Source organism: Durio zibethinus, chromosome 8 (genome assembly GCF_047325235.1).
Source record: "Durio zibethinus cultivar Kanyao isolate XHJ-2024 chromosome 8, ASM4732523v1, whole genome shotgun sequence".
Classification (NCBI taxonomy): domain Eukaryota; kingdom Viridiplantae; phylum Streptophyta; class Magnoliopsida; order Malvales; family Malvaceae; genus Durio; species Durio zibethinus.
In genome coordinates this window covers 8,605,038-8,633,035 of record NC_143169.1, presented here as the reverse complement: position 1 = coordinate 8,633,035, position 27,998 = coordinate 8,605,038, and positions in this window count along the sequence as shown.

Genomic DNA, 27,998 nt, shown 5'->3' with positions numbered 1-27,998 from the left:
GTGCACCCACAACCCTCGATCCGGTTTGATCTTACACTGGGAATGAACTCCATATGCTTAGACTGGGAATGAACTCCGTATGCCTAAGTCAACCCATAAAATGAACGTACATGCGCTCAGCCGGCCAGAGGGGCAGGATGTGCAAGTCGAGGATCGGTCGAGACCCCCCTGCATGCTGTTGATCCTACTACCACAACCCTCGGTCCGGTCTGATCTTAGACTGAGAATGAACTCCGTATGCCTAAGCCAATCGACGAAACGAGCGAGCGGTGGGGCACTACGCTGGCCAGAGAGGCGGGATGCACAAGCGGTGGATCGATAGGGTGGTAGGTGGGTTTAGGCACATCTTCATATTTCTACCATGCAAATGCCTTTTTCATGGCTTGTAAATTCATACAATGGTCCCTCAAGCCTTCATGTGAAGTTTCATGGCTAGACGACTCATTTTCTATTTTTCACGATATTTGAAACTTTTTACGATTTGGGATTTTTTTAAAATTTTTTCAGTATGAGTTTTGGCCCCAAACTTTTTAGACGTGATCCTTGTATTTTTGTAGGCATGCACAAAAAAATTCACCTAAAAACTCGAAGTGTACAAGATTTTGTGACCATTTGAAAAAAGTGTCCCCATTTCAGACACTTTAATGGCTACTAGCAGCAAACCTGTAAAATCTCAAATGCTCTTTAAGGGGGTGTGAGTTCTTGAGGTTTGATGAGGGATAGGGGGCCAATATAAGGGCAAGTACCAGCACCCATCACACATCATGTGCGCACACCCCCCCCGCCCCCCCAATCATCGAAACTCCAATGCTGCCGGTCAGGTTCTTCGGCGATGCTCCGACGATTGTGGCCCAGGCGAAAAAAAAATGTGGCACCAGCACATGCCTGAGCCCAGCATGTGCACCCGCAACCCTTGTTCTGATCTGATCTTGCACTAGGAATGAACTCCGTATGCCTAGACTGGGAATGAACTCCGTATGCCTAAGTCAACCCACGAAACGAGTGTATGGGCGCTCAACCGGCCAGAAGGGCTGGATGCGCAAGCCGGGGATCGATCGGGTCCCCCCTACATGCTGGTGATCCTACTATCGTAACCCTCAGTCTGATCTGATCTTAGACTGGGAATGAACTCCATATGCCTAAGCCAACTGATGAAACGAGCGGGCAAGCAGGCACTACGCTGGCCAGAGAGGAGGGATGCGCAAGTCGTGGATCGATAGGGTGGTAGGTGGGTTTAGGCACATCTTCATATTTCTGCCATGCCAATGCCATTTTAATGGCTTGTAAATTCATACAATGGTCCCTTAAGCCTTCATGTGAAGTTTCATGCTAAGACGACTCGTTTTCTATTTTTCATGATTTTTGAAACTTTTTAAGGTTCGAGATTTTTTTAAAATTTTTTCAAAAGGAGTTTTTGGCTTCAAACTTGGTAGACATGATCCTTGTATTTTCATTAGCATGCACAAAAAAATTCAGCTAAAAACTCGAAGTGTACAAGATTTTATGACCATTTCAAAAAAGTGTCCCCATTTTAGACACTTTAATGGCTACTGGCAGCAAACCTGTAAAATCTCAAATGCTCTTTAAGGGGGTGTGAGTTCTTGAGGTTTGATGAGGGATAGGGGGCCAATATAAGGGCCAAGTACCAGCACCCATCACACATCATGTGCGCACACCCCCCGCCCCCTAAATCGTCGGAACTCCAATGCCATCGGTCAGGTTCTCCGACGATGGTGCTCCGATCAAAAAACAAATGTGGCACGAGCACATGCCTAAGCCCAGCATGTGCACCCGTAACCCTCGGTCTGATCCGATCTTACTCTGGGAATGAACTTCGTATGCTTAGACTGGGAATGAACTTCGTAAGCCTAAGTCAACCCAAGAAACGAGCGTACGGGTGCTCAACCAGCCAGAGGGGTAGGATACGCAAGCCCGGGATCGGCCGGATCCCCCCTGCATGCTACCAATCCTACTACCACAACCCTTAGTCTGGTCCGATCTTACATTGGGAATAAACTCCGTATACCTAAGCCAACCGACGAAACGAGCGGACGGACGGGCACTACGTCAGCCAGAGAGGCGAGATACGCAAGCCGTGGATAGATAAGGTGGTAGGTGGGTTTAGGCACATCTTCATATTTCTACCCTGGCAATGCCATTTTTATGTCTTGTAAATTCATACAATGGTCCCTTAAGCCTTCATGTGAAGTTTCATGGCAAGACGACTCATTTTTTGTTTTTCACGATTTTTGAAACTTTCTACGGTTCAGGATTTTTTTAAAATTTTTTCAGAAGGATTTTTGGCCCCAAACTTGGTAGAGATGATCCTTGTATTTTTGTTGGCATGCAAAAAAATATTCAGCTAAAAACTCGAAGTTTACAGGATTTTGTGACCATTTGAAAAAAGTGTCCCCATTTCAGACGCTTTAATGGCTAATGGCAGCAAACCTGTAAAATCTCAAATGCTCTTTAAGGGGGTGTGAGTTCTTGAGGTTTGATGAGGGATAGGAGGCCAATATAAGGGCCAAGTACCAGCACCCATCGCACATCATGTGCGCACACCCCCCCGCCCCCTCAATCGTCGGAACCCCAATGCCGTCGGTCAGGTTCTCCGGTGATGGTGCTTCGATCGAAAAAAAATGTGGGACGAGCACATGCCTGAGCCCAGCATGTGCACCCGCAACCCTCAGACTGATTCGATCTTACTCTGGGAATGAACTTCGTATGCTTAGACTGGGAATGAACTTCGTATGCCTAAGTCAACCCACGAAACGAGTGTGCGGGCGCTCAGCCAGCCAGAGGGGCAGAATGCGCAAGCCCGAGATCGGCCGGATCCCCCCTGTGGGCTGTCGATCGTGCTGTTGTAACCCTCAGTCTGATCCGATCTTACACTGGGAATGAACTCCGTATGCCTAAGCCAACCGATGAAAAGAGCGGGCGGGCACTACACCGGCCAGAGAGGCAGGATGCGTAAGCCGTGGATCGATAGGGTGGTAGGTGGGTTTAGGCACATCTTCATATTTCTGCCATGCCAATGCCATTTTTATGGCTTGTAAATTCATACAATGGTCCCTTAAGCCTTCACGTGTAGTTTCATGGCAAGACGACTCGTTTTCTATTTTTCAGGATTTTTAAAACTTTTTAAGGTTCGGGATTTTTTTCAAATTTTTTCTGATGGAGTTTTGGCCCCAAACTTGGTAGACGTGATCCTTGTATTTTTTTTGGCATGCACAAAAAAATTCAGCTAAAAACTTGAAGTGTACAAGATTTTGTGACAATTGAAAAAAAGTGTCCCCATTTCAGACACTTTAATGGCTACTGGCAGCAAACCTGTAAAATCTCAAATGCTCTTTAAGGGGGTGTGAGTTCTTAAGGTTTGATGAGGGATAGGGGGCCAATATAAGGGCCAAGTACCAGCACCCATCGCACATCATGTGCGCACACCCCCCGCCCCCCAATCACCGGAACCCTAATGCCGTCGGTCAGGTTCTCTGGCAATGTTCCGACGATGGTGCCCCGGGCGAAAAACAATGCGGCACTAGCACCTGCCCGAGACCAGCATGTGCACCCACACCCCTAGATCTAATCCGATCTTACACTGGGAATGAACTCCGTATGCCTAAGTCAATCCACAAAACGAGCGTGCCGGCCCTCAGCCGGCCAGAGGGGCAGGTTGCCCAAGCCGGGGATCAGCTGGGTCCCCCCCTGCATGTTGTCGATCCTGCTGTCGCAACCCTCAGTCTAATCTGATCTTAGACTGGGAATGAACTCCGTGTGCCTAAGCCAACCGACGAAACATGCGGGCGGGCGGGCACTACTCCGACCAGAGAGGCGGGATGTGCAAGTCGTGGATCGATAGGGTGGTAGGTGGGTTTAGGCACATCTTCATATTTCTGCCATCCCAATGCCATTTTTATGGCTTGTAAATTCATACAATGGTCGCTTAAACCTTCATGTGAAATTTCATGGCAAGACGAATTGTTTTCTATTTTTCATGATTTTTGAAACTTTTTACGGTTCAGGATTTTTTTAAAATTCTTTCAGATGGAGTTTTGGCCCCTAACTTAATAGACGTGATCCCTGTAATTTTTTTGGCATGCACAAAAAAATTCAGCTAAAAACTCGAAGTGTACAGGATTTCGTGGCCATTTGAAAAAAGTGTCCCCAATTCAGACACTTTAATGCCTACTGGCAGCAAACCTGTAAAATCTCAAAAGCTCTTGAAGGGGGTGTGAGTTCTCGAGGTTTGGTGAGGGATAGGGGGCCAATATAAGGGCCAAGTACCAGCACCCACCGCACATCATGTGCGCACACCCCCCCGCCCCCCAATCGCTAGAACCCCAATACCGTCGGTCAGGTTCTCCGACGATGCTCCGACGATGGTGCCCTGGGCGAAAAAAAAATGTAGCACCAGCACATGCCCGAGCTCAGCATGTGCACCTGGAACCCTTGGTTCGGTTCGATCTTACACTGGGAATGAACTCCATACGCTTTGACTGGGAATGAACTCCGTATGTCTAAGTCAACCCACAAAACGAGCATGCGGGCGCACAGCTGACCAGAGGGGCAGGATGCGTAACCCGGGGATCGACCGGGTCCCCCTACGTGCTGTTGATCCTACTGCCGTAACCCTCAATCCGGTCCAATCTTAGACTGGGAATGAACTCCATATCCCTAAGCCAACAGACGAAACGAGCAGACGGGCGGGTACTACTCCGACCAGAGAGGCGGGATGTGCAAGTCGTGGATAGATAGGGTGGTTGGTGGGTTTAGGCACATCGTCATATTTTTGCCATGCCAATGACATTTTTATGGCTTGTAAATTCATACAACGGTCCCTTAAGCCTTCATGTGAAGTTTCATGGCAAGACAACTCGTTTTCTATTTTTCACGATTTTTGAAACTTTTTATGGTTCAGGATTTTTTAAAAATTTTTTCAGAAGGAGTTTTAGCCCTAAACTAGGTAGACGTGATCCTTGTATTTTTGTTGGCATGCACAAAAAAATTCAGCTAAAAACTCGAAGTGTACAGGATTTTGTGACCATTTGAAAAAAGTGTCCCCATTTAAGACACTTTAATGGCTACTGACAGCAAACCTGTAAAATCTCAAATGCTCTTTAAGGGGTGTGAGTTCTCGAGGTTTGATGAGGGATAGGGGGCCAATATAAGGCTCAAGTAGCAGCACCCATCGCACATCTTGTGCACACACCCACCCCCCACCCCCCAATCGTCGGAACCCTAATGCTGCCGATCAGGTTCTCCGGTGATGCTCCGACGATGGTGCCCCGGGCGAAAAAAAATGCAGCACCAGCACATGCCTGAGCCTGGCATGTGCACCCGTAACCCTCGGTCTGATCCAATCTTACACTAGGAATGAACTTCGTTTGCTTAGACTGGGAATGAACTCCGCATGCCTAAGTTAACCCACGAAACGAGCGTGTGGGTGCTCAGCCGACCAGAGGGGCAGGACGCACAAGCCGTGGATCGATAGGGTTGTAGGTCAGTTTAGGCACATCTTCATATTTCTACCATGCCAATGCCATTTTTATGGCTTGTAAATTCATACAATGGTCCCTTAAGCCTTCATGTGAAGTTTCATGGCAAGACGACTCATTTTCTGTTTTTCACGATTTTTGAAACTTTTTACGGTTCAGGATTTTTTAAAAATTTTTTCAAAAGGATTTTTGGCCCCAAACTTGGTATACATGATCCTTGTATTTTTTTTGGCATGCACAAAAAAATTCAGCTAAAAACTCGAAGTGTACAGGATTTTGTGACCATTTGAAAAAAGTGTCCCCATTTCAGACACTTTAATGGCTATTGGCAGCAAACCTGTAAAATCTCAAATGCTCTTTCAGGGGGTGGGAGTTCTCCAGGTTTGATGAGGGATAGGGGGCCAATATAAGGGCCAAGTACCAGTACCCATCACACATTATGTGCGAACACCCCCCGTCCCCCTCAATCATCATAACCCCAATACTGCCGATCAGGTTCACCAGCGATGCTCCGACGATGGTGCTCGGATGAAAAAAAAATGTGGCATAGCACGTGCTCGACCCCAGCATGTGTACCAGCAAACCTCGGTCTGGGCCGATCTTACACTGGGAATGAACTCTGTATGCTTAGACTGGGAATGAACTCCATATGCCTAAGTCAACCCACGAAATGAGCATGCAGACGCTCAGTCAGCCAGAGGGGCGGGATGTGTAAGTCAGGGATCGACCGAGTCCCCCCTGCATCCTACCCAACCTGCTACCATAACCCTCAGTCTGATTCAATCTTAGACTGGGAATGAACTTCGTATGCCTAAGCCAACCGATGAAACGAGCGGGCGGGCGGGCACTACGCCGGCCAGAGAGGCCGGATGTGCAAGCCATGGATCGATAGGGTGGTAGGTGGGTTTAGGCACATCTTCATATTTCTACCATGCCAATGCCATTTTTAAAGCTTGTAAATTCATACAATGGTCCCTTAAGCCTAATGTAAAGTTTCATGGCAAGACGACTCATTTTCTATGTTTCACGATTTTTGAAACTTTTTACGGTTCGGGATGTTTTTAAAATTTTTTCAGAACGAATTTTGGCCCCAGACTTGGTAGACACGATCCTTGTATTTTTCTTGGCATGCACAAAAAAATTCAGCTAAAAACTCAAAGCGCACAAGATTTTGTGACCATTTGAAAAAAGTGTCCCCATTTCAGACACTTTAATGGCTACTGGCAGCAAACCTGTAAAATTTCAAATGCTTTTTAAGGGCGTGTGAGTTCTCGAGGTTTGATGAGGGATAGGGGCCCAATATAAAGGCCAAGTACCAGCACCCATCGCACATCATGTGCGCACACCCCCCCACCGCCCCCAATCCTCGAAACCCCAATGCCGTCGGTTAGGTTCTCCGACGATGCTCCGGCGATGGTGCCCCGGGTGAAAAAAAAATGCGGCACCAGCACATGCTCGAGCCCAACATGTGCACCCACAACCCTCGATCCGGTCTGATCTTACATTGGGAATGAACTCCGTATACTTAGACTGGGAATGAACTTCGTATGCCTAAGCCAACCAACGAAACGAGTGAGCGTGCAGGCGCTCAGCGGGCCAGAGGGCAGGATGTCCAAGTCGGGGATCGGTCGAGTCCCCCCTGTGTGATGCCGATCCTACTATTGCAACCCTCGGTCTGGTCCAATCTTAGACTGGGAATGACCTCCACATGCCTAGGCCAACCGATGAAATGAGCGGGCGGGCGGGCACTACGCCAGCCAGAGAGGCGGGATGCGCAAGCTGTGGATCGATAGGGTGGTAGGCTAGTTTAGGCACATCTTCATATTTCTGCCATGCCAATGCCATTTTTATGGCTTGTAAATTCAAACAATGGTCCCTTAAGCCTTCATGTGAAGTTTCATGGCAAGACGACTCGTTTTCTACTTTTCATGATTTTTGAAACTTTTTATGGTTCGGGATTTTTTTAAAATTTTTTCAGAAGGAGTTTTGGCCCCAAACTTGTGTAGACGTGATCCTTGTATTTCTGTTGGCATGCACAAAAAAATTCAGCTAAAAACTCGTAGTGTACAAGATTTTGTGACCATTTCAAAAAAGTGTCCCCATTTTAGACACTTTAATGGCTACTAGTAGCAAACCTGTAAAATCTCAAATGCTCTTTAAGGGGGTGTGAGTTCTTGAGGTTTGATGAGGGATAGGGGGCCAATATAAAGGCCAAGTACCAGCACCCATCGGATATCATGTGCGCACACCCCCCACCCCTCAATCACCGGAACCCCAATGCCGTCGGTAGGTTCTCCGACGATGCTCTGGCGATGGTGCCCAGGGCGAAAAAAAATGTAGCACCAGCACATGCTCGACCCCTGCATGTGCACTTGCAACCCTCAATCCGATCCGATCTTACATTGGGAATGAACTCCGTATGCTTAAACTGGGAATGAACTTCATATGCCTAAGTCAACCCACAAAACGAGCGTGCGGGTGCTCAACCGGCCAGAGGGGCAGGATGTGCAAGCCGGGGATCGGTCGGGTCCCCCTCTGCGTGCTGCCAATCCTACTACCACAACCCTTGGTCTGGTCCAATCTTAGATTGGGAATGAAGTCTGTATGCCTAAGGGGACTGACGAAATGAGCGGGTGGGGGGCACTACACTGGCCAGAGAGGCAGGATGCGCAAGCCGTGGATCGATAGGGTGGTAGGTAGGTTTAGGCACATTTTCATATTTCTGCAGTGCCAATGCCATTTTTATGGCTTGTAAATTCATACAATGGTCCCTTAAGCCTTCATGTGAAGTTTCATGGCAAGACGACTCATTTTTTATTTTTCATGATTTTTGAAACTTTTTATGGTTCAGGATTTTTTTAAAATTTTTTCAGAAGGCGTTTTAGCCCCAAACTTGGTAGATATGATCCTTGTATTTTTGTTGGCATGCACAAAAAACTTCAGCTAAAAACTTGAAGTGTACAGGATTTTGTGACCATTTGAAAAAAGTGTCCCCATTTCAAACACTTTAATGGCTACTGGCAGCAAACCTGTAAAATCTCAAATGCTCTTTAAGGGGGTGTGAGTTCTCGAGGTTTGATGAGGGAATGGGGGCCAATATAAGGGCCAAGTACCAGCACCCATCGCACATCATGTGCGCACACCCCCCCCGCCCCCCAATCGTCGGAACCCCCAATGCCGTCGGTTAGGTTCTTCGGTGATGCTCCGGCGATGGTTCCTCGGGTGAAAAAAAATGCGGCACCAGCACATGCCCGAGCCCAGCATGTGCACCCACAACCCTCGGTCCAATCCGATCTTACGCTGGGAATGAACTCCGTATGCTTAGACTGGGAATGAACTCCGTATGCCAAAGTCAACCCATAAAATGAGCGTGTAGGCGCTGAGTCGACCAGAGGGGCAGGATGCGCAAGCTGGGGATCGGCCAGGTCCCTCTTTGTATGCTGCCGATCTTGCTCCCACAACCCTTGGTCCGATCCGATCTTAGACTGGGAATGAACTCCCTATGCCTAAGCCAATCAATGAAACGAGCGGGCAGGCAGGCACTATGGCGGCCAGAGAGGCTGGATGCGCAAGCCATCGATCGATAGCATGGTCGTTGGGTTTAGGCATGTCTTCATATTTTTGCCATGCCAATGCCATTTTTATGGCTTGTAAATTCATACAATGGTCCCTTAAGCCTTCATGTGAAGTTCCATGGCAAGACGACTCGTTTTCTATTTTTCATAATTTTTAAAACTTTTACGGTTCGAGATTTTTTTAAAATTCTTTTACATGGAGTTTTGGCAACTAACTTGGTAGACGTGATCCTTGTATTTTTGTTGGCATGCACAAAAAAATTCAGCTAAAAACTCGAAGTGTGCAGGATTTTGTGACCTTTTGAAAAAAGTGTCCCCATTTCAGACACTTTAATGGCTACTGGCAGCAAACCTATAAAATCTCAAATGCTCTTTAAGGGGGTGTGAGTTCTCTAGGTTTGATGAGAGATAGGGGGCCAATATAAGGGCCAGGTGCTAGCACCCATCGCACATCATGTGCGCACACCCTCCTGCCCCCCAATCATCGAAACGCTAAATGCTGTCGGTTAGGTCCTCTGACGATGCTCCGACGATGGTGCCCTGGGCGAAAAAAAATGTGCCACCAACAAATGCCCGAGCCCAGCATGTGCACCCGCAACCCTCGGTCCAGTCCGATGTTACATTCGAAATGAACTCCGTATGCTTAGACTAGAAACGAGCTCTGTATGCCTAAGTCAACCCACAAAATGAGCGTACGGGTGCTCAGCCGGCCAGAGGGGCAGGATGTGCAAGCCGGGGATCGATCGGGTCCCCCTCTGTGTGTGACCGATCCTGCTACCGCAATGCTCAATCTGGTCTGATCTTAAACTGGGAATGAACTCCGTATGCCTAAGCCAACTGACAAAACGAGCGGGCAGGCGGGCACTATGTCGGCCAGAGAGGCGGGATGCGCAAGTCGTGGATTGATAGGGTGGCAGGTGGGTTTAGGCACATCTTCATATTTTTGTGTGCCAATGCCATTTTTATGGCTTGTAAATTCATACAATGGTCCCTTAAGCCTTCATGTGAAGTTTCATGGCAAGACGACTCGTTTTCTATTTTTCACGATTTTCGAAACTTTTTCCGGTTCAGGATTTTTTTAAAATTTTTTCAGAAGAATTTTTGGCCCCAAACTTGGTAGACATGATCCTTGTATTTTTGTTGGCATGCACAAAAGAATTCAGCTAAAAACTCGAAGTGTATAGGATTTTGTGACCATTTGAAAAAAGTGTCCCGATTTCAGACACTTTAATGGCTACTGACAGCAAACCTGTAAAATCTCAAATGCTCTTTAAGGGGGTGTGAGTTCTCGAGGTTTGATGAGGGAATGGGGGCCAATATAAGGGCCAAGTACCAGCACCCATCGCACATCATGTGCGCACCCCCTGCCTCCCCAATCATCGAAACCCCTAATTCCGCCGGTCAGGTTCTCCGACGATGCTCCGACGATGGTGGCCCAGGCAAAAAAAAATGCGGCACCAGCACATGCCCGAGCCTAGCATGTGCACTTGTAACCCTCGATCCGGTCCGATCTTACACTGGTAATGAACTCTGTATGCTTAGACTGGTAATGAACTCTGTATGCCTAAGTCAACCCACGAAACGAGCGTGTGGGTGCTCAGCCGACCAGAGGGGCAGGATGCACAAGCTGGGGATCGATCGGGTCCTTCTCTACGTGCTGCCGATCTTGCTACCACAACCCTTGATCCAGTTCAATCTTAGACTGGGAATGAACCCCGTATGCCTAAGCCAACCGACGAAACGAGCGGGCGGGCGGGCACTACGTCGGCCAGAGAGGCGGGATGCGTAAGCCATGGATCGATAGGGTGGTACGTGGGTTTAGGCTCACCTTCATATTTTTGCTGTACCAATGCCATTTTTATGATTTGTAAATTCATACAATGGTCCCTTAAGCCTTCATGTGAAGTTTCATGGCAAGACGACTCGTTTTCTATTTTTAATGATTTTTGAAACTTTTTACGGTTTCAAATTTTTTAAAAAATTTTTCAAAAAGAGTTTTGGCCCCAACCTTGATAGACATGATCCTTGTATTTTTGTTGGCATGCACAAAAACATTCAGCTAAAAACTCGAAGTGTACAGGATTTTGTGACCATTTGGAAAAAATGTCCCTATTTTAGACACTTTAATGGACCTGTAAAATCTCAAATCCTCTTTAAGGGGTGTGAGTTCTCGAGGTTTGATGAGGCATAGGGGGCCAATATAAGGGCCAAATACCAGCATCCATCGCACATCATGTGTGCACACCCCCCCGCCCCTCAATCGTCGGAACCTCAAATGCCGCCGATTAGGTTCTTCGACGATGCTCCGACGATGGTGCCTCGGGCAAAAAAAAATGCGGCACCAGCACATGCCCGAACCCAGCATGTGCACCCACAACCCTCGGTCCGGTCCGATCTTATACTGGGAATGAACTCCGTATGCCTAAGTTAACCCATGAAACGAGCGTGCGGGCGTTCAGCCAGCCAGAGGGGCAGGATGCGTAAGCCGAGGATCGGTCGGGTCCCCCTCTACGTGCTGTCGATCCTGCTGTGACAACCCCCGGTCCGGTCTGATCTTAGACTAGGAATGAACTTTGTATGCCTAAGCCAACCGATTAAACGAGCAGACGGGCGGGCACTACGCCCGCCAGAGAGGCGGGATGCGCAAGCCCTGGATCGATAGGGTGGTAGGTGGGTTTAGGCACATCTTCATATTTTTGCCATGCCAATGTTATTTTTATGGCTTGTAAATTCATACAATGGTCCCTTAAGCCTTCATGTGAAGTTTCATGGCAAGACGACTCGTTTTCTATTTTTCATGATTTTTGAAACTTTTTACGGTTCGGGATTTTTTTAAAATTTTTTCAGAAGGAGTTTTGGCCCCAAACTTGGTAGACGTGATCGTTGTATTTTTTTTGGCATGCACAAAAAAATTCAGCTAAAAACTCAAAGTGTACAGGATTTTGTGACCATTTGAAAAAAGTGTCCCATTTCAGACACTTTAATGGCTACTGGTAGCAAACCTGTAAAATCTCAAATGCTCTTTAAGGGGGTGTGAGTTTTTGAGGTTTGATGAGGGATAGGGGGCCAATATAAGGGCAAGTACCAGCACCGATCGCCCATTGTCGTAACTGTTTTGGGACCGCCAGATGTAAAAGTGATGTTTTAAAATAGAGAAAAATAAATAAAAAGTGAAGTCACCACCAATCTTTGTTAGGGTGTGATTGGCCACCCAAAAGTTTATCTTTTTAATAAAACTATAAAATGAATTGAAAATTTATCAAAAAGATAATTTCGGCCTACAAAAAACCAGGTTGGGTCCGAGAGTCGGTTACGCATGGGAAAGGATTAACACCCCCACAACGCCCATAAATTGGTACCATTTAATTATGCACTATTTTTGGTGTTGGATAAAAATGATTTTAATTTGAAATTTAACACTAATTCGCTTCACTTGAATAAAATTTTTCTAAAATATTTATTTAGAAATATTGAGAAAATCTTTAAGTTAAAGAATTATCTTAAAATTCTCCAATATCTAGGCAGAATTTAAAATAATTCTTTTTACTTAAGATTTAACACAATAATCCATAAAATAAAATAACAATCTTTATAGAAAATAATTGTTAGTGACTCTCCAACGTCTAGGCAGAGTACCAAGAATTATTTCTTTCGGAATGTTATTTTTATTTTATTTTATAATATCATAATTTTTTTAAAAAGTAGTACAAATAAAAATTAAAGATAGAATAGTACAAATAAATACTAATAATAACATGCTAATGTGTGTATGTCAATGAATGTTATGTAAAATGAAATGTAATTTAAAAGTTGGATTCTTAAGTATAATAAGACCACCCTAACTCTCCAACATCTAGGCAGAGCTTAGGTGCGACTGTTTATATTTAAGCTCCCAATTTACTATTATACTTCTTATTTATTAATCTTATTGTTGATGCAAATTAAGAAATCGTGTGAAAAGACTTAACGAAGTAAAATTTTCTAAATACCCCATCATCTAGGCAGCATTCAAGAACAAATTGCTTCAAATAGAATTTTCACACTTGTCTTTAGGATTTTTAGGACTTTGGATTTTAAGAGGTTTTGAATTTTAGGGGATTTTAGATTTTTAGGGGTTTTAAAAACTTAGGATTTTGAAAATTAAAAATTAGTGTTTAAGATTTATGTAAAACGCGAACATCTCTAAAAATCCCCATCATCTAGGCGGACTTTCGAACCAAGTTCAATTTTTTATAATTTTTCAAAACTAATTAAAAATTTCTTATGTGTTTTTTTATGAAAATTTATTCATAATAATTCCCCAGCATCTCGGCGGAATTATCTTTTAGAAAAATATTTTTTATTCCCTCCAACATCTAGGCAAGGAAAATAATAATAATAGTAATAAATATTTTTTTGAACATTTATAATATATTTTTAACTATTATTTGTTTTCAATTTTATTATTATTAAAACAATTAAACATTTATTCTAACAAATTTAGAAATTTATCATGCATAAATATAAAAATATACTTAAAATAACAAAAACAATAATATAAAAAAAATTAGAAAATTAAAAAAAAAAATTTTTTACCTGAACCGGATCGGTCAACGATCCGATCAATGCTGGTCTGGACCAGTTCTGCGATTCGATAGGTGGTTCGGGTGGTCCAGTGGTTCGAAGTAGCTCAAACCGGTTCACTGGACCGGTTCAAGGTTGGATGAAGTGGGTAGACGGGTCGGTTTACGTAGATCTCGGGTCAGATCCGGGTCCACGCGCGGATCCTCTTTGGTTAAAATGGTGTCGTTTTGAGTTTTTGCTTTACTATATATAGCTGAAGATTTTTTTTGGTTCATTTGGTTTTTGTTTTAGAAAAAAAAAGGGAGAGAAGGAGAGAGAGAGCTGGGGGAGAGGTCTGGCAGTCCACCGTTCGATCACCGGGCCACCGCTTCGGCCGCCGCCTGGGTCATCGCCGACGGTGGTCGCTGGTGATCAAAAAATGCCAAAATACTTCCAGAAGCGCTCTTCAACACGCTCTTTCAAGATCTGACCTCCTTTTTGTCGAAAACAGCCCCGATCAGCATAGATCGGGGTTCAAAGTTTCTATTTTCAATTTTTTTTTGTTTGTTTTGTTGAAGCAAGACTGATCTATTTTCTTGCTTTTGTAGGTAGCTTCGGCGCTGGGTTCCTCCATGTGGGAAGGACTGTGGTTTTTGTTTTTTTTTTGTAGTTTTTTTTTATAGAATCTCCCCCTCCTTCTTCTCTGTCCATTTTGGCTTCGCTATGAGCTCTATTTATAAAGCTCCAGCCATATGTGTTTGGAGGGAAGGGCATGGGGCTCGATCACGGGATGTAAACACGAGCCCGTCTCTTTATTTCTTTTGTATTTTCTGGTAGTAGGGTAGGATGAACAGGGTATGTGATGGGTGGTGGGCCTGGTGGCAGTGGTGCCGGGATGGCACCACTGCCATCCTCAATTATTTTTCTTTTTTTTATTTTTTTGTTTTTTTTGTATTATTTTTTGGTATTTATTTTTTTTGTATTTCGTATAATATTATTATTTTTACTTTTGAGGACAAAATTGATGTCAACAGCTACCCCTCTTTGCACATTACTGAGAATCAGGAATAGGGCAAAGACAAAGACAACGATTTTGTCCGAAAACGGATCGTGAATTGTTTTTTTAAACAAAACAATTGGGATGACACCGCAAGTTTAAAAAAAAATAATAAATCGATCGAGATAACACACGCGAATCGAAATTATGCCTGGAGGTCTTACAGAATAGACTGGGATAACATCGCAGTCAAAAGATAAAAAATCGATCGGGATAACACCGTGAATCGAAATTATGTCCGAAGGTCTTACAAAATCGACTGGGATAACATCGTAAGTCAAAAGATAAGAAATCGATCAGGATAACATCGCGAATCGAAATTACGCTCGGAGGTCTTAAGAATCATACCTGGAGGTCTTATAGAATCTTGCTCGGAGGTCTTACAGAATCGATTGGAATAAAATCGTAAGTCGAAAGATAAGGAATCGATCGCGATAACACCACGAATCGAAATTATGCCCGGAGGTCTTAGAAATCATGCTCGAAGGTCTTACAGAATCATGCCCGGAGGTCTTACAAAATTGACTCGGGTAACATCGCAAGTCAAAAATAAAAAATCGATCGAGACAACACCGTAAATCGAAATTATGCCTGGAGGTCTTACAAATCTCAAAATCTTTGAATGCTCCTTATAATCAGAAGCGATGAAACTGTAAAATTTGAAAATCTTTTAATCTTGAAAGTCATGCGCAGAGGCTTTTAGAGATTATACCCGGAGGTCTTACAAATCTTAAAATCTTTAAATGCTCTTCATAATTAGAGGTGATGAAACTTTAAAATTTGAAATTTTTTTTTGAAAATTTTTTTTTTTCAATCAGATTTAATGAATGCAATCAATGATACAAATGTCCATCTTGATCAAATGATGCTAAAGGAAATGTTGATAAAAATATAAATTTCAATGCAAATGCAAGGATGCGAATGCTTGATGCAACTATATTTGACAATGACAATGTTCTTTTCATGTAAATGCTTCTACAAATACCTTTTCTTAGGATGCGGATGCCATAGTTGTGCAAATATGAAAAAAAAAATTTTTATGGTGCGAATGCAAATATCTTGTGCAAGTGCAAATGCAAGTGATGCAAATGCAAATGTCTTTCTTGTAGTACAGATGCAAGTGATGCAAATGCAAATATCCCTTTCATAATGCAGAGATAAGCGATGCAAATTTGAATTTTTTTTTTTAGGTTAAATGTCTTTCTTATGATATAAGTAATGCAAATGCAAGATCTTTCAAAAGGTTATGTATCGAGAAATTTTATTATGGACAGAACTTTAAAACTCTAAAACTTCTTTTGGGGCTAAATAAACTTGGCTTAAATTTATTGAAGGCTAGCTAAACTAGGCTTAAATCTTCATTTAAAGCCAGATAAACTAGGTTTAATACCTCATTGATGGCCAGATGAACTGGGCTTAAAGCTTCATTAATGGCCAGATAAACTGGGCTTAAAGTTTCATTGAGAGCCAGATAAACTGGGCTTAAAGCTTCATTAATGGCCAGATAAACTAGGCTTAAATATCATTGATGGCCAGATAAACTGGGCTTAAATCTTCATTTGAGGCCAGATAGACTGGGCTTAAATTTTCATTGATGGCCAAATAAACTGGGCTTAAAACTTCATTAATGGCCAGATAAACTGGGCTTAAATTTTATTTTATTTTTTTTAGAATTTGGTGATCCCTATCAAAAATGAAAAAGGTGAGGATTTTCTTTCCAAATGGATGTAATAGTTTTGTAGATAACGATGTTGATTCAAAAGGTTCCAATTCTTAAAGGGAGTGAAAGAGGCATGCAAGCTCACAAATGAAACACAAGCTTTTCTAAAAGCATGAATTCCTTGAAAATCAAACATATTCAACATTTTTCTTAGTCTCCAAATGCGACGTTTTGATATATGTTAAGATCAGCTGTAAGGGCTTAAGATTTTAAAGGGTTATTTGGGAATAATCAACCCATCTCAGACTTCTATGGCTTTGATATTTTAGATCTTTCAAAAGGTTTGGCTTTACTTTTGTTTAGCATCCACCATACTTAGCATCAGAGTGACCTTTCAGGATTGGCTCTAGACTGCCCTTTTGAGGGTTTTCACCCTAGAGCCACATTTATTTCTATTTTTCTCTTTTTTTTTTACACACCATGCACTTGAGAATTCAAATCTAATCCAAAAGAGGAAAATAATTTTTTTCAAAAAGGAAAACTCAAAAAATTAATGTTCATTTTTCAAGAGAAACTCTTCAAGTTTAAGCTTTCATGCCTAATCCAATATGGACTTTTCAAAGGTTGTAATGTAGGTTAAGGTTCATGGTCGCCAAAGAAAAGGATAAAAAGGCCCAAAATAACTATTTAAGGGTATTTGAAACTAAGGATCATTTTTCATTGGAAGGATACACTCTAAGGTATATTCTATTTTGTGCTTTCCACCAATGCATTTCTTTCCCTTTTTTTTATTCTTCTTTTCCTTCTTTTTTACACCCTTTCATTGAGTGGATTCAAAACTTTTATGAACTTTTATACTGGGTTTGTGCCCCTATCACATGAGATTCCATTAGACATTCTCATTCTTATCCTTCAAACGTATTTTTTTTTTGTTTCTTTTTTCACAAATATGAAAAGTGATCCTTAGTTAGGGTTTATTTTGAAAGAATTCAATCAAGCTCAAAGGGGTAACAAGAGATAAATTTTTATTTTTGTGAAAAGATAATGAAAGATGGCCATTTGTCACTTCAAGCATAAACACTTAAATTGAAGACTACTCTTCAGGAAAATGAATTTGGAAAAAGGTTTTTTTCTTTTTAATTTCAAAAAAAAATTCATAAAAACAATGACACATGAAGTATGAATACATGAATATGATGGCTAAAGAATGTCATGAAATGCGTATGTGCCTATAACAATGAATTTTTATATGTACAAATGACCCAAATGAAAATTTTTATCAACCATGACTGTGTATGTAAGGAATATTATATTGTCGAGATAGTGGGATATGAAATGCAACGTTTGTTCCATACGACCTTACCATTCATGAATTTATATGCATGAAATGCAATGACATATTTACATGAATGATGAGATGTATTCCTATGACTAATGTAGCATATTTGTGTGGAATGCATGAACCTATCAAGTGCATGTTATATTTTTACATCGAACACAATGCTTGTATTATGCCAACCTAGTGAAACTGACACTACCTTTTATGATGCATGGAATGGGATACATGTATTATTTTTTATGATGTATGAAATGGAAAAGATGAAACAAAATAAAAAAAAAATTTAGAGGGAAAAACAAAATAACTAGGACATGAAAATTGATTTTTTTATTAGGCCAATAAACAAAGAATTTAAGAAAAATCTTTAATTTTTTTGAAAACCACTTTGTTTTTGTTTTTTTGGCTTGTTGGATAATGCTTTAAAAAAAAGCACTTTATTCTAAAATATTTTATGAAATTGCAAAATTTGAACAATTACCAAATGAATGAACTACATGTAAAGAGGAAATTTATATATATATTTTTTTAAGAAAATGCTTTTCTTTTGGTTATTTCTATAAAAAGATCGGCAAGATTCATATGGCTTACGATATGCTGGGTTAAGGTTTATGCATCTAACGGTTCCCAAACTATTCCTCACATCATTGTCTGGATAGACTAGTAAGGTTCCCCAATCCTCACCCATTACAGGTTACTAACGGAAAGGGTTCAGTCTGAGTGGAAGTGTTTCACTAGCAAATGCAGAGGTTATCACCTCACGAGAGCGTAGCTACTTCACTTCCTCCTAAAAGGGAAAGAGCTCGGGTTTAGAGCTCATGCATGCGAATAAATATGCAAAGTGTGTGCAAAGTAATGTATTAATCAAAATAACATAAATAAATCATAAACACAAAATCAAAATAAAGTAATAGATAACAAGCAATTTATTTTATTTATTAACTTGTATGTATATTTTGAAAAATTAAAATAAAGAGAATTAAATTAAATATCAAATAAAACTAATTAAATTCAATAGTTATTAATAGCGTATAACTAAAATTTGGCCTGACTCTAAAAAATCCCCAGTGGAGTCGCCAAGCTGTTGTAACGGTTTTGGGACCGCCAGACGTAAAAGTGATGTTTTAAAATAGAGAAAAATAAATAAAAAGTGGAGTCGCCACCAATCTTTGTTAGGGTGTGATTGGCCACCCAAAAGTTTATCTTTTTAATAAAACTATAAAATGGATTTAAAGTTTATCAAAAAGATAATTTCGGTCTATGAAAAACCAGGTTGGGTCCAAGAGTCGGTTATGCATGGGGAAGGAATAGCACCCCCACAACGCCCATAAATTAGTACCATTTAATTACGCGCTATTTTTGGTGTTGGATAAAAATGATTTTAATTTGAAATTTAACACTAATTCCCTTCACTTGAATAAAATTTTGCTAAAATATTTATTTAGAAATATTGAGAAAATCTTTAAGTTAAAGAATTATCTTAAAATTCTCCAACATCTAGGCAGAATTTAAAATAACTCTTTTTACTTAAGATTTAACACAATAATCCATAAAATAAAATAACAATCTTTATAGAAAATAATTGTTAGTGACTCTCCAACATCTAGGCAAAGTACCAAGAATTATTTCTTTCGGAATGTTATTTTTATTTTATTTTATAATATCATAATTTTTTTAAAAAGTAGTACAAATAAAAATTAAAGACAGAATAGTACAAATAAATACTAATAATAACATGCTAATATGTGTATGTCAATGAATGTTATGTAAATGAAATGCAATTTAAAAGTTGGAATCTTAAGTATAATAAGACCACCTTAACTCTCCAATATCTAGGCAGAGCTTAGGTGCGACTGTTTATATTTAAGCTCCCAATTTACTATTATACATTTTATTTATTAATCTTATTGTTATGCAAATTAAGAAATCATGTGAAAAGACTTAATGAAGTAAAATTTTCTAAATACCCCATCATCTAGGCGGCATTCAGAAACAAATTGCTTCAAATAGAATTTTCACACTTGTCTTTAGGATTTTTAGGACTTTGGATTTTAAGAGGTTTTGAATTTTAAGGGATTTTGGATTTTTAGGGATTTTAAAAACTTAGGATTTTGAAAATTAAAAATTAGTGTTTAAGATTTAAGTAAAACACGAACATCTCTAAAAATCCCCATCATCTAGGCAGACTTTTGGAGCAAGTTCAATTTTTTATAATTTTTCAAAACTAATTAAAAATTTCTTATGTGTTTTTTTATGAAAATTTTTCATAATAATTCCCCAACATCTAGGCGGAATTATCTTTTAGAAAAATATTTTTTATTCCCTCCAACATCTAGGCAGGGCAAATAATAATATAATAATAAATATTTTTTTGAACATTTTTAATATATTTTTAACTATTATTTGTTTTCAATTTTATTATTATTAAAACAATTAAACATTTATTCTAACAAATTTTGAAATTTATCATGCATAAATATAAAAATATACTTAAAATAACAAAAATAATAATATAAAAAAATTAGAAAATTAAAAAAAAAAATTTTACCTGAACCGGACCGATCAACGGTCCGATCAGCGCTGGTTTGGACCAATCTGACCGGTTCTACGATTCAATAAGCAGTTCGGGCGGTCCAGTGGTTCGGACCAACTCAAATCGATTCACTGGACCGGTTCAAGGTTGGATGAAGCGGGTTGACGGGTCGGTTTGCACGGATCTCGGGTCAAATTCGGGTCCATGCATGGATCCTTTTTGGTTAAAACGACGTCATTTTGGGTCTTTCCCTAAACGACGTCGTTTTGAGTTTTTCCTTTACTATATATAGCTAAAGATTTTTTTTGGTTCATTTGGTTTCTGTTTCAAAAAAAAAAGGGAGAGAGGGAGAGAGAGAGCTTGGGGAGAGGTCTGGCCATCCACCGTTCGGTCACCGGGCCACCGCTCCGACCGTCACCTAGGTCACCGTTGGCGGTGGTCACTGGTGATCGAAAAATGCCAAAATACTTACAGAAGCGCTATTCAACGTGCTCTTTTAAGATCTGACCTCCTTTTTGTTTATTTTGTTGAAGCAAGACTGATCTATTTTCTTGCTTTTGTAGGTAGCTTTGGCGCTGGGTTCCTCCCTGCGGGGAGGACTGTGGTTTTTGTTTCTTTTTTGTAGTTTTTTTTGACAGAATCTCCTCTTCCCTCTTCTCTGTCCATTTTGGCTTCGCTATGAGCTCTATGTATAGAGCTCCAGCCATACGTGTTTGGAGGGAAAGGCATATGGCTCGATCACGGGATGTAAACATGAGCCCGCCTCTTTATTTCTTATGTATTTTCTGGTAGTAGGGTAGGATGAACAGGGCATGTGATGGGTGGTGGGCCTGGTGGCAGTGATGCCGGGGATGGCACCAATGCCATCCTCAATTATTTTTCTTTTTTTTTATTTTTTTGCTACTTTTTTGTATTATTTTTTAGTATTTATTTTTTTTTGTATTTTGTATAATATTATTATTTTTATTTTTACGGACAAAATTGATGTCAACACACATCATGTGCCCACACCCCCCCGCCCCATTCAATCGTCGGAACCCCCAATGCCGTCGGTCAGGTTCTCTAGCGATGCTTCGGTGATGGTGCCTCGGGCAAAAAAAAATACGGCACCAGCACATGTTAGAGCCCAGCATGTGCACCCGCAACCCTCGGTCCGGTCTGATCTTACACTGGGAATGAACTCCGTATGCTTAGACAGGGAATGAACTCTGTATGCCTAAGTCAACCCACGAAACGAGCATACGGGCGCTCAGCCGGCCAGAGGGCCAGGATGCCCAAGTCGAGGATCGATCGGGTCCCCCCTACATGCTGTCGATCCTACTGCCGTAACCCTCGGTTCGATCAAATCTTAGACTGGGAATGAACTCTGTATGCCTAAGCCAACCGACGAAACGAGCGAGCGGGCGGGCACTACGCCGGCCAGAGAGGCGGGATGCGCAAGTCGTGGATCGATAGGGTGGTAGGTGGGTTTAGGAACATCTTCATATTTTTTCCATGCCAATGCCATTTTTATGGCTTGTAAATTCATACAATGGTCCCTTAAGCCTTCACGTGAAGTTTCACGGCAAGACGACTCGTTTTCTATTTTTCACGATTTTTGAAACTTTTTACGGTTCAGGATTTTTTTTAAATTTTTTCAGAAGGAGTTTTGGCCCCAAACTTGGTAGACGTGATCCTTATATTTTTTTTGGCATGCACAAAAAAATTCAGCTAAAAACTTGAAGTGTACAGGAGTTTGTGACATTTGAAAAAAGTGTCCCCATTTCGAACACTTTACTGGCTACTGGCAGCAAACCTATAAAATCTCAAATGCTCTTTAAGGGGGTATGAGTTCGCAAGGTTTGATGAGGGATAGGGGGCCAATATAAGGGCCAAGTACCAGCACCCATCGCACACCATGTGCACGCACCCCCCGCCCCCCAATCGTCAGAACCCCAATGCCGCCAGTCAGGTTCTCCGGTGATGCTCTGGTGATGGTGCCCCGGGCAAAAAAAAATGTGGTACCAGCACATGCTCGGGCCCAACATGTCCACCTGCAACCCTCGGTCCGGTCTGATCTTACCCTGGGAATGAACTCCATATGCTTAGACTGGGAATGAACTCCGTATGCCTAAGTCAACCTACGAAATGAGTGTGCGGGCGCTCAGCCGGCCAAAGGGGCATGATGCACAAGTCGAGGATCAGCCAGGTCCCCCCCTATGTCGCACCCTGGGCGTGCGCGCCAAGCACATCAAGCAGACCAGCAGGTGAGCCAGAGGTTGAGGCTCGCAGACCAGGCGTGCTGACGGGTATCTGTGCGCAAAGCCTAGCAAATGAGCTTAGAACTCCCGCCCGACTTGCAGGCCAGCCCGTGAGACCAAGGCCTGGCATACAAGCTACCCACACCACATCCAGAAGGGGCCAAGGTGCTGGACATGCAAGGGAAGCTTCTGGAAATAGGCAGGAGCATCCTGGTAGATTTGGTTGACCCTAAAAATCAGGAGTTAGCATCCTGATTGATTGTAATCCCATGATTTTAGCCTTTATTCTAGGGATATGCCATTAAGTTGTAGCTGGAGCCTCAACTATAAATAGAGGGCTTCTCCACCCTCATTTGTACACCATCAAACACTTCTGTTTCAATGAATACGAGAGCATTTCTAGAATTCTATCTTCTTATCTTGTTTCTCTTTAACTTGCGTAATCAGCCCTTCCCATTGTTCTAGTGCCCGCACACTTGTGTTTTAGGCTGACTTAGGCACAAAGGAGGAGATTCCAAGCCTAAGGCCACACGGATTCTGAGTCTAAGGTTGGAGCCCATGACAGTTGGTATCAAAGCAAGTTCGATTCTGCATGTTTGTGTTGTGCAGGTTAGATCGTGATTGAGGAGATGGCATCCCAAAGCGACGTTGCTAGCCAACAACCAGAAGCCCAGGAGCATGGTCAGGGAAGAGGTAAGAAAGCCAGTTCTAGAGATATCTAGTCTACCATGGGCGGTAAGGTGGCCAAGGTGGAGGTGACCGTAGGTGACATGGGGGAGAAGCTTAAGAAAGTAGAGACTCACATTGCATCGCTAGACTCCATGGGGGAGGAGATCCAAAGTGAGCTAGAAGCTGCTCTCAACAAAGGCTTGGACGTGTTCACCAAAAAGAACTAGACCTTGGATGCTAAAGTGCGGACCTTGTGCGATGGCATGGAGGCCATGCGCCAGCGGATGGAAGAGCTTACCAGTGAGCTTGTTACTTGCAAGATTCCCATTGGGAATGGCATGTTTGATAGAGTGTCCAAATCCAGATTGGATGTCCCCAAGCCTAAGGAGTTAAAGGGGACTAGGGTAGCCAAGGAAGTAGACAACTACCTTTGGGGTATGGAGCAGTACTTCTAGGCCATGGGCATGCAAGACGAGGCGATAAAGGTAAGCACCGCTGCTATGTATCTCACTGATGTAGCCTTATTGTGGTGGAGGTGCAGGTGTGATGATGTCAGACGTAGGAGTGCCAAGATTGGAACCTAGGCAGAGTTCCAAAAAGAGTTCAGAGAATAATTTTACCCGAAGTATACCGATGATGAGGCGTGGGCAAAGTTACACAGGTTGAGCCAGTAAGGGGACATAAGGGAGTATGTCCAAAAATTTTTTGAACTGATGCTACAGATCTCGGATCTAGGTGAAAAGGACACATTCTTTGCTTTCATGGATGGGCTGAAGCCGTGGGTAAAGCATGAGCTACAAAGGAGAGGAGTTCATGACTTGGCTAAAGCCATGACTACTGCTGAGGCCTTGATAGAGTTCAAGCCTCTGAACAAGTTTGAGTCTTCTAAGCCCAAGGGTAAGGGCAGGGATGATAGGGATCGAAAGAAGCAATCCAAGGGGAAGGACCGTGATCGAGAGTCCAAGGATGGAGACCGAGACCATTCAACCAAATATGGCGAGAGGAAGCCACCAGCAGGCAAGTGGAAAGCAAAGAAGGACCGAGAGCCACTAGCATGCTACCTATGTGGAGGGAGCCACATAGCACACAATTGCCTGCAGAAGGGCAAGCTGGCTGCTGAAGACAAGGACTCTAACGAGGAGCCAGAGTCAGGGGCAGCAAAGCTTGGGTCATTGGTGCTCAATGCTGTCCAAAGTAAGGGAAACCGCAAGCCAAAGGGCTTGATGTTTGCGGATCTGATGGTTACGGGTCAAAAGGTGAGCGTACTGGTGGACACAGGTGCCTCACATCTTTTTATTTCAGGTGATGGAGCCCGGAAGTTCAGACTAAAGGTGCAGAAAGGGACTAGTACCATTAAAACGGTGAACTCCAAGGAAGTTCTAGCCATCGGAGTAGCACGAGGAGTGGAGTTACAGCTTGGAGACTGGAAAGGCAAGGAGACCATTGAGGTAATACCCCTTGACGACTATGAGTTTGTGATTGGGTTGGATTTCCTTGTTCGAAGTAACACCCTCCTTGTGCCTTTTGTCGATTGTGTTTGCATCTTGGATGCACGGTGCCAATGCCTAGTGCCATTGAGAAGAGGGTTTAGAGTTGGGTCGCGAGTGGTGTCAGCCATCCAATTTGCCAAGGCGATAAGCAGACAAGAAGACACCTTCTTGGTAGCCCTGAAATATGATAAGCCAAGGGAGAAGGAGACCGAGTCACCCTTGGAGGTGCTAAAGGTGCTGAAGACCTTTAGTGATGTGATGCCCACAAAGCTGCCTAGCAAGCTACCACCTAAGAGGGAGGTGGACCATAAGATCGAGCTGGTGTCTGAGGCCAAGCCACCAGCTAGAGCCCCTTACCAAATGTCTCCACCAGAGTTGGAGGAGTTAAGGAAGCAGTTCAAGGAGTTAGTTGATGCTGGCTTCATCAGGCCATCGAAGGCACCCTATGGTGCACTGGTTCTATTCCAGCGTAAGCATGATAGGTCGTTACGGTTGTACATAGACTATCGGGCCTTGAACAAGCTAACCATCAAGAACAAGTACCCCATCCCACTTATTGCGGACTTGTTCGATCAACTTGGGAGCGCAAGGTGGCTCACCAAGTTGGATTTGAGGTCAGGCTACTATCAAGTCAGGATCGCAGAGGGAGATGAGCCAAAGACAACATGTGTCACTCGGTATGGTTAGTATGAGTTCTTGGTGATGCCTTTCGGACTCACGAATGCCCCAGCAACATTCTACACCCTTATGAACAAGGTACTTCAGTCATTCCTTGATCGGTTTGTTGTGGTTTATTTAGATGACATTGTGATCTACAGCCAGAATTTGAGAGAGCATGTAGACCACTTGAGATAGGTGTTTGAGGTATTACGGGTGCACAAGCTGTTTGTCAAGAGGGAGAAGTGCTCATTTGCCCAGCAAGAGATCCAGTTCCTAGGCCACATAGTGGGAAGTGGCAAGATATGCATGGATGAAGGCAAGATACACGCCATCCTGGAGTGGCAACTACCAGCCAAGGTCACTGAGTTGAGATCATTCCTTGGGCTGGTTAACTACTACAGGCACTTCATCAAAGGTCACTCAACAATAGCCACGCCATTGACTGACTTGCTCAAGAAAGGGAGAGCATGAGAGTGGAGCGCATGGTGCCAGGAAGCCTTTGATAGGTTGAAGCGGGCTGTGATCGAAGAGCTAGTCTTGGCCTTGCCAGACCATGCCAAGCCGTATGAGGTGCATACGGATGCATCAGACTTTGCCATGGGGGGTGTGTTGATGTAGGAAGGACGTCCATCGTGTTTGAGAGTAGGAAGCTGAATGAGATTAAATGCAAGTACACGGTCCAAGAGAAGGAGATGACTGTAGTGGTGCACTGCTTGCACACTTGGTGCCATTACCTATTGGGGTGGAGGTTCATGGTGAGGATGGACAATGTGGTGAATAGCTACTTCCAGACGCAGAAGAAGCTGTCCCCCAAACAGGTGAGATGGTAAGATTTTCTTGTAGAATTTGATTTCCAGGTGGAGTACAAGCCAGGACGGGTGAACCTAGTGGCAGACGCCCTGAGCAGGAAGGCTAACCTTGCTGCCATTAGCCAACTAGAGGGGTCACTGGTGCCGCGCATCAAGGAGGGACTTACGCATGATCCTACAGCCAAGGCTTTGATGGAGTACGCCCAGCAAGGTAAGACTAGGCAGTTTTGGTTACAGGATGGTTTGTTGTACACCAGGGGTAGTAGACTTTGTGTCGCAGCATGGGAAGCTCCGTAAGGAAGTTTTGCAAGAATGTTATGATTTAAAGTGGGTAAGAAACCCTGGAGTGAGTCGTACTCTAGTGCTGATCGAGGACCGATACTACTGGCTGTACATGAGGGATGATGTCGAAGCCTATGTGAAGACTTGTCTTATGTGCCAACAGGACAAGGTGGAGCTCAAGAAACCAAGTGGTCTCTTGGAGCCATTGCCAGTGCCAGAGCGACCATGGGAGAGTGTTTCTCTGGACTTTATAGTCGGTCTACCCAAGACAAAGGGGTTTGGAAGCATCATGGTAGTGGTGGATAGGTTTTCCAAGTATGGAATTTTCATTCCAGCAACCAAGAAGTGCCCAGTCGAGGAGGCAGCTTGATTGTTCCTGAAGAACATGGTTAAGTACTAGGGAGTGTCGAAGACCATTGTTAGTGATCGGGATGGGCGGTTCATGGGCAGGTTCTGGATTGAGTAGTTCAAGCTGTTGGGGTCAGACTTGAACTTTTCCACCAGCATGCATCCATAGACTGATGGGCAAACAGAATGAGTGAATGGACTATTGGAGGTCTACCTCAGGCACTGTGTGAGTGCCACACAAAAGGACTGGCCAAAGCTGCTAGATATTGCACAGTTTTCCTACAACTTACAAAGCAGTGAGGTAACGAACCAGAGCCCATATAAGGTTGTGACATGGCAACAACCACAACACCTAGTTCGATTGTTGTAGGTTATATAGGGCCGAATCCAGTAGCATACAAGTTTGCCAAGGCATGGTAGGAGCAAACTGACTTGGCCAGAGTTTGTCTACACAAGGCGGCCAAGAGGTCGAAGAAGTGGGCAGACCAGAATAGGCGGGACGTGTAGTTCCAGGTTGGAGACTTGGTGTTTGTAAAGCTACATCCCATTGTGTGCCACAGGGGGCTGCACAAAGGCCTAGTCCAGAGGTATGAGGGACCTTTTCGAATAGTTAAGAGGGTAGGCAAGGTGGCCTACAAGCTGGATATGCCACCCAAATCAAGGGTACACCCGACGTTCCATGTGAGCATGGTTAAGCTGTTCCATGAAGATGAGGGAGATGTAGGATGGGCAAAGTCAAAATGTGCATCATTGGGAGCAAGGGCCTCATATAAGAAAGAGGTCCACAGCATCATAGCTGACCGGAAGGTGAGACAAAAGAACTATCAACCAAGACATGAGTACTTAGAGTGCTGGAAGGGACTTCTAGATAGTGAGGTGAGTTGGGAATCGGTAGAGGACTTATGGCAATTCGGGGACCAGATCAGGTAGTACCATGCAGAAGACGTAACAAGGGCATTGCACAATCAGGTGAGGGAGAATGTCATACCCTAGGTGGGCACGCCAGGCACATCAGGCAGACCAGCAGGTGAGCCAGAGGTTGAGGCCCACAGACCAGGCGTGCTGGCGGATATCTGTGCACAAAACCTAGCAAACGAGCTTAGAACACCCACCCGACTTGCAGGCCAACCTGTGAAACCAAGGCCTAGCATACAAGCTACATCTAGAAGGGCCCAAGGTGCTTGACACGTAAGGGAAGCTTCTGGAAACAAGCAAGAGCATCCTGGCAGATTTGGTTGACCCTGAAAATCAGGAGTTAACATCCTGATTGATTGTAATCCCATGATTTTAGCCTTTATTCTA